The following is a 12,500-nucleotide window of genomic DNA, read 5'->3' on the forward strand; positions in this document are numbered from 1 at the left end:
CTTACTTTAGAGATCTAGGTTTAGCTTATAGAAAATACAGCAAGAATCAGTGAAATATAAAGTCAGAAAATGGGAAAGGGTGAAAGTTTAGCAAATTGAAAAAATGGGAATCAGCACTTTTTTAACACTGTGTACAATTTTGATTGCTTGCATTTAACTGCAATGGCACATTTGAGCAAGGCAAGGTTTATTTCATCCTGCTCAATTGACATCCAAAGTCTCAAAACATTACATATTTCTAAGCATAGATTCTAAAACAAATCATCCAGAAATGGCAGAAAAAAAACAATTGTGAGCCTTCTGTTAATTCTAAGGTGAAATCAGGCAGAAATACATTCTGTATACATAAAGAGAGAGGGAAAAGAAGAAGTGCTGGAGGACAAACCCAACACAATCACTACGGATCACTTTGCACATCTCCATTATCTCAGCTGATATTTGACACAAAGAGTGTTGCAGAATTAAAATTGCTTCTTTAGGAATTCTGCCTCATGGATTCTGCATACACACGTTATGTTGTTAATTAAATTTCTAATTCACAAGCCAGATCGGGTCAGTAAATATCTTAGAGTAAAATACAGGGAGGGGAAGGCTACTAAAATATTGTAAGAAATTTTTGAAGCCCCCATGCTTCTATCCTCTGTTTCTTCACATCCCTGAGTTCCCCGTTCCTTCAGGATTCTCCATCCCAGTGGGTCTTTATAAAGCCCAAGTATTTTCCTCTGAGGAAAACTCAGAAATTTTCTTCATCTGCTGATGGTTTTGGACACACTAAATTAAGGTTCTTGAATTCCACCCTTGTCAAATGCCATGGTCAGTGTTTCCTCTGTTTCCCTGAAGGTAAATGCTGTATCTAATTTCTTTCTTTCTTTTTTTTTTTTTTTTTCGTTCACACATCTCATATCCACCTCAAACTCTATATGAAATATTTCCCACTTTTTATCCTAATATTTTTTTAATTAATCTACCATCTTCAGTCTGTCGTTGTAAAGATTTATGGAGCACATCTTGAAAGCAATGGAAGTGGTATATTTAGATCCTTTTTATGTTGAAGCTCTAATACCTTTCTTTCCAAAGCAGGTAATCACTAGTTGCACAAATTGTGCTATGCACCATTAGCCAGTTGTTTTCAATATAATCCTGTTGGTTCCCACTCTGATATAACCCATCTTTCATCATATGGTATCACCAGTAGACATAGGACGATATATTGGTTGAATGAGGGTTTCTTCACACAACAGTCTGCAGAACAGAGTCATTAAAGCCCAAAGGCTAAGAGTCTTAGAGTTGGTGTCAGCTTGTTACCTTTCACCTCTCTAGGACGGAGCGCAAAAAGCTCTCACACTCTCCCCTAGTCTTGAAAAAGTGTGTTTCTGATGGTATCTTTATCCCACCTTTTCCTAAGTGAGAAGATGAATGAAGAGGCAATAATGTTCCTAATGTTCTTTTTCACAAGTACCTTCAAGTTAATAGTCACTTGATTCATCCTCTCCCTTCTCCTGTGGCTCAACCTCTGGCTCATTTTCCTCATCCTGGTGAGATCAGTCAAGCTCAGGGGGAGATGATCTTACTCTAGGAGAAGGCAGTGGTTGGTTATCCTGTGGTCAGTGCAGATTGAAGACTGGGCTCTCCTCCTACACTTTGTCCATGATTTTCTTTTTGATCTTATCCCAGATAAATTGAATGAAACCCCCACTTTAGAATGCACACTGGAACCTATAGATGGAAAGCACTGTCTAAGAAGAAGGTATAAAAAAAAAAAAAGAAAAAAAGAAAAAAAAGAAAGCACAAACATGGAAAGCACATAAAATGGTATTCTGTGTTTTCCCTCTGCAGTAAAGCTCCCTGGAAACAACTGGAAACAACCTGGTCTTTAGCTACACAGAGTATTCTATGGTATTAAAGAGTATAAAGGTTGAAATACTTCATTTGCAATTATAACACTTTCCTTAGCATGGCAGTGACATGTCCTCATTAAATGAACCTCAAACAGCAAATGACAGTAGAAGATCTATAACTTTGGCCTCTTAAATACAACAGCAGAACAGCCTATTTTATTCTAGAAAAAATAATAATAATAAAAAAATCTTATTAATTAATCCAAATCTTAAAATTAATCCAAGTACAAAAAAAATCTTTCTGCTGCATTTATCCTAAGAACATGTTTTTAGACACAAGGAAATAAGAAATTGTGATGCTACAGTAGCTCTGTATTATATTAAAATTAAATGTTATTTGGACCACTTGTGTTCCACTAAAGTGCTGTATGTAAGAAAGTGTTCATGCTGATACAAACAAACAGTCCAGCATGGCTTTTCATGAAATTACAGTAGCTGATTTCATCAGTTGCTACACATGGCAGAGAGAGATAACTAATTAACAGAGAATTCCCTATGAAAACATAATTCTAAAACATTTTGGCTTCACCTTTCAGCAGATGGACTGCAAGAGATACTACAGGAAAATGAATCAAGCCAATTGAGTGTTGGGGCTCTTTTTTTTTTTTTTTTTTTTTTTTTTTCCCACCCAAAATATTTTTGTCATTTTTCTAATAAATCTGAATAAAACCCAGCACTAATATGTTCAAAATAGTAGTCTAATAAAGTTTGGCTGCAGCGTCCACAGTGAAGCCTGATTTTTCAGAAGCGCTGAGCATTGAGCAGTTTCCATTAATTCCCTTCCAGTGAAGGAGCCACATGGCCTGCAAATGAAGGTGGGTGGAGCTGCCACCACTTAGGCGTCTGGAGAAGAAGCCGAGGGAGAGAGTTCATTTAGGCCTATTTGATCATATATCCAAACATTTGCAGCCAAAAACTTTAGTGAGGAAAATAATCCTTTGTTCCTGCACCACCATTCATTTTCTGTATTAAAAACACAGAAGACATTTCCCAGATAAGACACTAGAAGCCTAGAGGGGTGCACTCATCCCCTGGTGCATGGTATGGGACAGGTAGAGCAGGTGCTATTTGCTCTGCTTTCTTGTGGAAGCAGCCTGCCATGCCAGGGGAGATGTATGTTCTCCCCACTCCACCAGGATGTTGGGGACTCCACCTCTTTGGACACCAAGAGGAAAGACTCAGAGGGAGAGGGGTGGAAGATACAACCGTGTCCCCCCTGTTCCCTCTCCCCATAAAATGGGAAGCTGAACAGTCATCTCTGATTTTCATTTTCATTCAGCAGAGCTCTTTTTTGGTGCTGAGAATAGCATGATAGGAAATCTTTGGAACTACAGCCATTTCACGCTCTGTGCTACCCATGGTTTTCTAGAGAGAAAGGGTAGAGAGCACGGGTGAGAGGCACCCATATGTGTGGTACTTACCTCTCACAGCTCTCAGACATGTCTAATTTAATTGGGACACACAAGAGAATGGCACATGCTACTCCTAGATAGATGGATTCAAAGGGATGAATTTAAAAAGACAGTCATTCTGCCTGCTGTGGCCAGTCCCAGATATCTTCTACATCTTAGACTATCTCACATCTTCCCAAGCTTGCTGCTGGTTAACACCTGCTACAGGAGATTTCTTTCCCCAGACTTGGATACTGAAGATACAGACATAGAAAAAAAACTGCTGTGACTTATTGAAGGTCCCTCTCTTCTCCACTTCTACAGACTCTTGGCACACCCAGGTAGGCATGGGTTGCAGTTCTCTCACAAAGCACTCCCAGTGAAGATGTCCTGGGCAACACCTGGAGCACTCATGGGGGCTGAAGGTGAGGCAGAGATACTTTCTTCAGCAAGCAGTAATGAGATCCTTTCAAACCATCTGCAGATGTGTGGGAAGAGGCCCTAGAGGCTCAAAAGTCTCTCTGAGCCCATCATGTATTTGCAAGATATTCTTACAGAACTTTGTCTCTGTTTCACTATTTACAGAGTTGAGATTAGTGATATTTACCTTTAGGACTGTTGGTCAGAAGTGAAAACTGCTCTGTATTATTAAATAACAGAAAAAGACTCAGGATTGTAAATACAATGGTTTGAGTTGCAAATGGTTTGCGCCAGGGGAGTTTTAGGTTGGATGTTAGGAAGAACTTCTTTACTGAAAGGGTTGTTAGACACTGGAACGGGCTGCCCAGGGAAGTGGTGGAGTCACCATCCCTGGAGGTCTTTAAAAGATGTTTAGATGTAGAGCTTAGGGATATGGTTTAGTGGGGACTGTTAGTGTTAGGTCAGAGGTTGGACTTGATGATCTTGAGGTCTCTTCCAACCTAGAAATTCTGTGATTCTGTGAGTTATCTGGCAAATCTTTAGAAAGAAATACTTCACTGAATGAAAGCTGTAATTGTCACGACATGTATATTTTATCCTACTGTGACCCCACACAAAGATATTCTGTTATTAGGTGAGGTTTTTAAAGGCCTGTGGAATATTTTTCTTCTTTCCCTCCAGCACAAGAAAGAGAAAGGCAAATAAGTGAATGGTGTATATGCATTTGTAAAGTTTAATATATTTAGCCTTATACTTTTTTCTCAATTTCAACCTGATTCTGAAGCACTGAAATTTTCACAAACATTGTTTTTTTGACAGTTACAGCATGAGTCATATTCCCTAAAAATAGATAATCTTAACTATAGCTCAAGTTTAACATAATTTTTCACAGCTGGGATGAAGTATGCCTATGTGCATGGTGGAGGAGATTATTATAAATGTGCTACATGGACACTAGAGAGAAAATTCAAGAGAAAACATTGCTGTGTATTTTTTCTGATTTGAAGATATGGCATGTGCAACCTAAGTATTTTATGTCACGTATTATGGCCAGATTTCCCACTCTGTGTGGTTGTGCTGAACAGCTTTGAACAGCACAGAAGTACTGCAACATACTGGCCTATCAAAAGGAATTAGGAAGATGTTTGCAGGATGATGCAAAATAGCTACTATCTCCACTATCTCTTCATCCCTCGCTCCCCCAGTTTGTCAGGCTTCTCTTATAGTCTTCCATCCTCTTCTGTCCAAGCCCCAGTGTCCTTTTTTTTCCAACACCTTCTTTTACCTATCCCTATCTTTTTCTATCCCATTTGTTAATTCAGTCAGATGCAGCATATGCCTAATTAAAATAAATACTTACACCCAGGGATAAATGTCTTCCAGCAATTTGTTTTAGTGCAAGTTCCTTCTTCAGCAGATAATGCTGTACAGTAACTTTTTTGGAGATACCCAGGAAGACTCATGTTGGTGGGGTATTCTATTCCACGTTTGCAGTAGAAATGGGGAGATGGAGCTTCAGTGTTTTCTGTGGACAGGTAATGAAATTGTATGAGCCCAGTTGTGGGCTTTGTGATTAGGAAAAGCATGGACAGGAGAGACTTGATGTGGCTCTTCATTTTCTTATTATACATTTTTTATTAGTTGCAACAGTTATATTATCAAATGGATTTACTTTGAAATCCCAGATAAAAATACATTTGCTTGTAAGAGTAAGAGTAAGAGTACGAGTACAAGTAAGAGTAAGAATATGGAGAAGACATCCAGTATTTTTCAAAACATGACAAATGTGGAGTGCTTATTTAACTTTAAAAATTAGTTCAGCTTCATCTTTGCTATTAGAAGAAATAGTGCATCATAGCACTGGAAAGAGGAAAAGGCTTCTGACACAGATTAAGCATTTATCAACTTGAATATCCAGCTTCGTAAGGTGGATTAGTTAAAGTATGAGTGCTGGCTTGTTGCATGTCCTGATCATAATACCTTTGCCATTTTCCATTGGAGCTTTATGGGGGTGAGGTAAAAGAGAAAACAGGTTGGGAGGTTATTTGCTTTGGGATAAAGGATAATTGATTGTTTCTTGGCCTGTTTGCTTACTTGCTTTCTCTTAGACATTCAAATTTGAGTGCATGATGATATTATCTTGTGTCTAGTGATAATCTAGTCATACAAGTGTATTTGCTACTCACTTTCCCTCTAGCACCTGTAGTTCAGTACTACCAGAATGCACCATGCTTACAGTAGTCTTTGTATGTGAAATAGTATGGAGTGTTTAAGTGAGCTACTTGCTCAAGCCACCAGGGAAAGAAAGGCTTGTCTTCCCTCTTGGATCCCCCGTCCTCTCTTCCCCAATTTGACTCTGAATTGAAGAATACTTCCAGAGGAGATTGCATTGTACCATCATGTCTGTGCCACATACCCCCAGTATAACACCCGCTACCAGGCTCTGCTTCCATGCAGAGCACCTCTGCAACCTGGGTTAGCCCTGAGGGGCAGCGTGAGAGTGAAAATAAACCAGCCAGCAGCTCTCACATTGAGTGCCAAATGGCCGTATTCGTGCTTACATAAGGCTCATCTTCCTGTATTGTTGGAGATGAAGACGACTGTAACTTTAGATGGTGAATTTTAGCAGTATAACACTTCTTCCTAAACATTTATATTGCTCCTATGAGCTTTACCTGCTTGGTAATCTGCACAGGAGTTTACTTGTTAACAGTTCCCTAGAACTGTGCTTACATAAATAACAGGAGATGATACAGCAGCCACATGATGATATTTTAAAAGCTTAGAAATAAAAATGTCATGGAAGAGGAAGCACCTTTTACTGATTTTAGTCTCTCTTCCCTAGCTGTAACTGAAATAAGTTTTTTGTTTTGTTTTGTTTTTTTGGTTGTTGTTTTTTTTTTTTTTTTTGAGTTTATTTTCACGCAGTTTTACAGGCTTCACTCCACCACTTGAGAAGCTTTCTGAAAGCTGGGGTCCTGGTCCAGCAAGGAAACGTGCCTGGCCATATGGGCTGTAGAAGGTCAGTTCTTCACCTATGAGCCTGTGCAGCTAGAAGTTCAGAAGATCCAAATCAATCTTTAGCATCCCAGGTTCACCAGTACGGCACTGTCTGAAGGCACTTGCCCTGCAGACTGGAGCACCTATGGATTTATTTTACGAAATGCATTTCCTAGAAAATTAATTGGAGAGAGATGTAATGAGATGCTTCCAAGCACTGCTTCAAGGGAACAAAAAAGCTGTGCCCCTCAACCCCCAAGGAAAAGAAATCTGGTCATTCAGAAGCCTTGTGTGTCCTTAATGCTTCCTGCAACCAGCATCATTCTTGAGGGCTCATTTTTCTCTTCATTTATCCAAATCTTACTGGGTGTTGGGTGCAGGCATGGCATAGGTTTAGGACTTTGATACCAACTAGTCTGCTTTTATTTGCATAAAGTTTTGTAATTTTTTCACAATTTCCTGCTTATCTGGAGATCCTGCTGGTATGCCTATTCTGTCCTGTGGAAATAAGTCCTCTGCTCCTCAAGCAACACATGTCCAGTCAGAGTATGTACATGAGGTTTTTGCCAAAAAGGCATGTATCTGAAAAAGAATAAAACATTGGGGGAAGAGGGGGGTGGGAGTTCTAGGAGAGGAACTATCAAGTGTAAATAAAAAGAGGAAGGAATACCAAGAGAGAGGATGCAAGAGCTAAACAAAATGTAGAAAAAGAGAAAAAAAGTCAGACTAAGCCTAGGGAACGTTTCAGGCACATAAGGTGTCTCCAAAAGGGTTTTGTGTCAGGGTGATCTTTCACTACAGTAAATATTTGAACTCAGAGCTTCAGCCCTTTCATTCCCTCATCTTCATGCTCAGTAAATTCCCAGTTCATTCGGAATCAGGTCTGCTACTCCCCATTCCCCACTTTCACAAACCCCAGTGAAGCAGAGGCATGGAAGAGTTCAGTGGTTTGATGGAAGAGTGACATCCAACAGATGTCCAATGGAGATGTGTGATGCACATGGCATCGTCTTCAGCCCTTCACAGAATGAGGCCATGGGAAGCCGGTCCCAGGGCCCACTCACAGGTGCATTTACTTATTCCATGCCTATTCTGCCCCAAGCTCTGTGCAAATGGCTTGGGAAGCCAAACACAAATGCTGCATGAAGGAAGATGAATTTATTTTGACCTTTACTGAAAATGTGCTGTGAAACAAAGCACTTAAGCATTTAGAGTCTGTTACATCTTCACATTACACACGTCCATGTTGATGGGGAAAGTGCTAACCAACCGAAGTTACAGTCAAGAGCTGGAGTGTGTAAAACCCTTCAGGGGAATATATTACATCCCCACTTCTGGCTCCACAGCTTCTGGGAGCAGCTTTCCTCAGCCTGTGCAGCCTAAGCTCTGGAAACCAGGACTGAAGGAGATCCCTAGCCAGAGAGAGGGAGGAGGGCAGCTGTCTGGAGGCCTTCAGGTCTTTCCTACAGCCTTGCACAGAAGGCAGAGAGATGAAGTGCATCACCAGCCAGTGCACAGCCTCCCCCGTCGGTGTCTCGGGAAGACAAATAAAGCCGGGACACCCTCCTTTGCGCCTTCCCCCGCCGCCCTTGAGGCTGTTTCCCTTCTTTCCTTCTTTCCTTCTTTCCTTCTTTCCTTCTTTCCTTCTTTCCTTCTTTCTTTCTTTCCTTCCTTCCTTCCTTCCTTCCTTCCTTCCTTCCTTCCTTCCTTCCTTCCTTCCTTCCTTCCTTCCCTCCTTCCTCCCTTCCTTCCTTCCCCCGCCGTGCCCCGCCGGGCTCGGGCTGCCCCCGGCCATGATGCAGGCGCTGCAGGGGAAGACCCCTTCCCCACCGCCAAACGCCGGGCGTGATGAATGGGTGCTGGGCCAGCATCTTAAAATCCATGCTTTTGCTTCTCCTTAAACACTTTAAATTGACAGCGCCATAGATCAAACACTTTTACTGAACGGAGAAGCTTTGGCAATTTAATTTAGCCAAGTGCGCTCTCACCGCCCCCCAATACCACCCCCAGCCCCCCCAAACCCCGCCGCTGCCCCTGCCCCGGGGGCGGCCCGGCCGCGGCGCTGGGGGTTCTGTCCCCGGCCCCCGACCCCCGGCGGCTCCCGCATCCCTCCCTCCCTCCCCTCCCTCGCCCCCTCCCCTCTCCCTTTCCTTCCCTTCCCTCCCCCGCCTCTCCTCCGGGTGGAGAAGTTGGCGCGCTGCCCACTCAGGCATTCAGCGTCAGCTCCTCAGGGATCAGCAAGCAAAGTCACAGTCTGCACAAACAGAGCTTTCAAATTCATAAAATTCATAGGATTTTTCACAAATGAATGAACACAATTTTCTACCAATTTCCTCATTATGCAAATATGCAAAATATCAAATTTAGGCCAATTAGGGTCCTCCACAGTCCCAAATTCACCCGTTTAAGCCATAATTGCAGAAACTATCAAATAATTACGGTCGCTAATTGGAAATATTTGTGACAGATACAACAAATTCTTGCACAAATTACATTTCATTCTAGGAACCACTGCGCGCCACTGAAATTTTATCGAAGTCTAATTTAACTTACATAATGAGTTGAATTGAGTACTTGTTATCAAATTTGAGCAATTCATAGCCCCGTAATGTGGAATGATCAAATAAATTAAAAGGGAATTTATTCAATATTTTGTTGCGATCCTTTTTTTCGAAACCATTGCTATTTTGTAGGGAATTTCCTTCTCCTGCTCCGGCTGCCCGAGGTGGGTGACATGTGTCATAAAAACCCCAGCAGCAGCCGGAGAAGCAGCAGCAGCCAAGTGTCCTGAGAGCTGACAGAAGATAAAGGGCAACATTTCCAGTTATAGCTTCTTCCCCCGCACCATCACTCTTCCTGCAGATAGAGGGAGAGGGATCGTAAAACGCACGCTCTTACTTTGAAAAATACCTTAGGCTTCTACACCATTGCATCTCTCCCTTTCCCCCTTTTTTCTTTCTTCCTTTCCAGCTATTTTTATTATTATTACTATTATTTTTAAGCTAATGCTTCCGGGTGAGAGAAGAGCGGAGACGAGCGCCCGGCGCTGTCGGGCCGTGCCGGGGGCCTCCGGCCGCCCCCCCGCTGCCCCCGCGGGGATCGGGAGGTGTGTTGCGGGTGGGTTCGCCCCCTCGGGCGTGCAAACGAGCACGCGTGGGAGCCGTTCCTGCCGCCCGGGCCGTCCCCGGAGCGCAGCCCCCGTGCGCGGCGGCGTGTGCGCATCGCTTTGTGTGAGGCCAGGCGGTCAGGCAGCCGCTCAGGGGAGCCGGGGGGGCGCCGGGTGAAAGGACGGCGGGAGATGCAAACTAATGCTATGCATTTGTGCACAATAACTGGGTATAACGGGTAATTATTAAATGCATACTTCGGACTTGCGCGCAACGTATTATATACAACCTATATTTATATCCATACCCCTTGAGTTACCCTCTAAGAAGAAGGTCAGCTCCCTGGACATGAACATTTATTTTTCTTTCTCACGGCACACACACACATGCCCACATTTTTTAACTGCCTGTGGCCTCGTTGGCGGATTATAAATGTCTCCTTCTCGCTGTGATTTGTTTAATCCGTGAAAATGGTGCTGGTCCTATGTAAACAAGCCAAGTGCGGAATGAAGGCAGTCACCCATGCGTGGCCAGCCTGCCTATTTGTCAGAAAACCTTCATAAATACTGAGTCGGGGCTGGGCAAGGATGTGATGTCTCCATTTTTGCCAGGAAAGGGCACGGGGAAGACAAAGCGAGGCAGAGCGCCGTGTAACCTTCCCGGGAGAGCGAGCGCGGCGCTCCCCCGCCGCCCGCCGGGGAAGGGGGACCGGGGCGCGGGGGGCAGCCGCCGACACCCGCACCGCGCCCCAGCCCGAGCCGCCCCGGCCCCGTCGTGCCCCGAAAGCCACGCACGCCGCTCCCCCCACACGGCGCCCGGAGCACTTGGTTCTCAGGTTTTCTTTTTTTTTTTTTTTTTTTTTTTTAATTTTATTGTAGGGCGAGGGCAGGTGGAAAGGTGACACCCTCTCCGTGCGCTTCGCTCCGGCTCCTGCCCCTCAGTTTTACTCCTTTCCCCGCAAGCTTTTGAAAAAAACGGGCTTTCTTTCTTTTTTTTTTTTTTTTTTTTTTTTTTTTTTTTTGGCGGGGGTGGGGGAAAGAGGTCTTATTTCTTTTTGTTAGCGCTTATTAATCGAAAATGTCGCTGTGATGGAGCAAAAGCCTAATTGTTTTCAAAGTCTGCCTTACTGCGTCGTTACAAGAACTTATTGTGTCCAGAGGGTTATTTATTTATTTATATTTTACTTCAGGAAAAGCGCCCGTGCGCCTCATCAGACACTTTATAACAAAAGCAGTAATTACCTCCTGTAATTATCATGCCCCTTATTTATAAAAAATGTGAGAAAATGTCGAGTATTAAAACGTGAAAGCAGCTATTAATCAAACCTTTACACCTTCTTTAACTCAGGCGTGATGGTGGGTGTTATCATAAATCTACTCTGATAGTAACACAAGAATAATGAGTTCAGTAATGATACCGATGATGATGATAATGATTTTAACCAACAAAGAATGGTGTAGATTTATTGCTAATAATGTGGTACAGGAACCTCTTCATTAAAATTACCTATATGTACTCCTCACTATTGAAAAGGAGATTACAAAGAGCAGTTTTCTGCATTACCGCGGCTCCGCGCCGCCGCGGGGGGTGCCCGAGGCCCTGACCCCGAGCCCGGACGCACCGCAGGGGGACGCGGGGGCCGGGAGAGCCCTCTGTTCTGTCAGAACAGAGCCGGGCCGAGCCGAGCCGGGCTGGGCTGGGGGCTCTCGGCCGCCACCTCCCCCGGCCAGGCCTGGAGGCGGCGGGGCGAGGGGAGGCCGGGGCCCACCGCCTCTCGCCCAGTGACCGGGGATGGGGTGGGGGACAAAATCTGTTTTTTGGGGACGCTCGGCCAAATCCCGTCCCCGCGACCCAAATCGGGTCCAGCTTGGGGGTGCACAACCTGCTTCGAAACTCTGCTTCTGGGCAAAAAACAGCCCTCCTTCCTCCTCCCCACCGGTCCTCCTTCCGCCAAGTCGCGGTGCGTCCATGCTCGCTTCCAAAGACTTTTGTGAGGTTCTCCCAAAACGCCTCTCCCACCTCCCTCACCCCGCCGCCGGCCCTCGGAAGGGACGCCGCGGCCGTGATTTTAGCGTCCTGCCTCCGCTCGGCTTCTATTTAAGGAATTTTCTAATTCAAAACCGATAATAAAATTGATTCAGGTGAGATGCGCTTAATAAAATAGTGACATAATTATAGTTTGTACATAATAATACATCTGTGGTATTGTAACCTCGGCTATGAGTTATGAAATCAGTGTATAGGCCAATTAGCTACATAGGGTTTTTTTAACTAAGACACTATAAACACTGGTTTTAAATGTCCTAATTAGTAACTTGCTCATTAATTAACTTTCTGATTAATTGTGTAGCAATCTAATTTGTAGATGAGGCACTTAAACAGTGATACCTTGTAACTCTTTCGTCCGTCTTTAAAATCCGCAATCAGGACACAGTTTTGCGGCCGCTCGGCCTGCGGCTGGGAGGGCGCTGCCCCGCCGGGTCGGGGGGTACCGGGGGGGCACCGCTCCCAATTTGGTCCCCCCGGGCGATGCCGCAGCGCGGACACCGGCGTATCCCGCGCTCATCAGCGCACCGCAGAGCCGGGACGTCCCCAAAGGGGGGCCTGGGGTCTGTGTCCTGCACCCAACACCCTCCACCCCCCGTCCTCGGTCTCCCCTCGTCCCTCGCAGGCTGGTAGGGGTT

Source organism: Oxyura jamaicensis, chromosome Z (assembly GCF_011077185.1).
Source record: "Oxyura jamaicensis isolate SHBP4307 breed ruddy duck chromosome Z, BPBGC_Ojam_1.0, whole genome shotgun sequence".
In the NCBI taxonomy this organism is placed as follows: Eukaryota; Metazoa; Chordata; class Aves; order Anseriformes; family Anatidae; genus Oxyura; species Oxyura jamaicensis.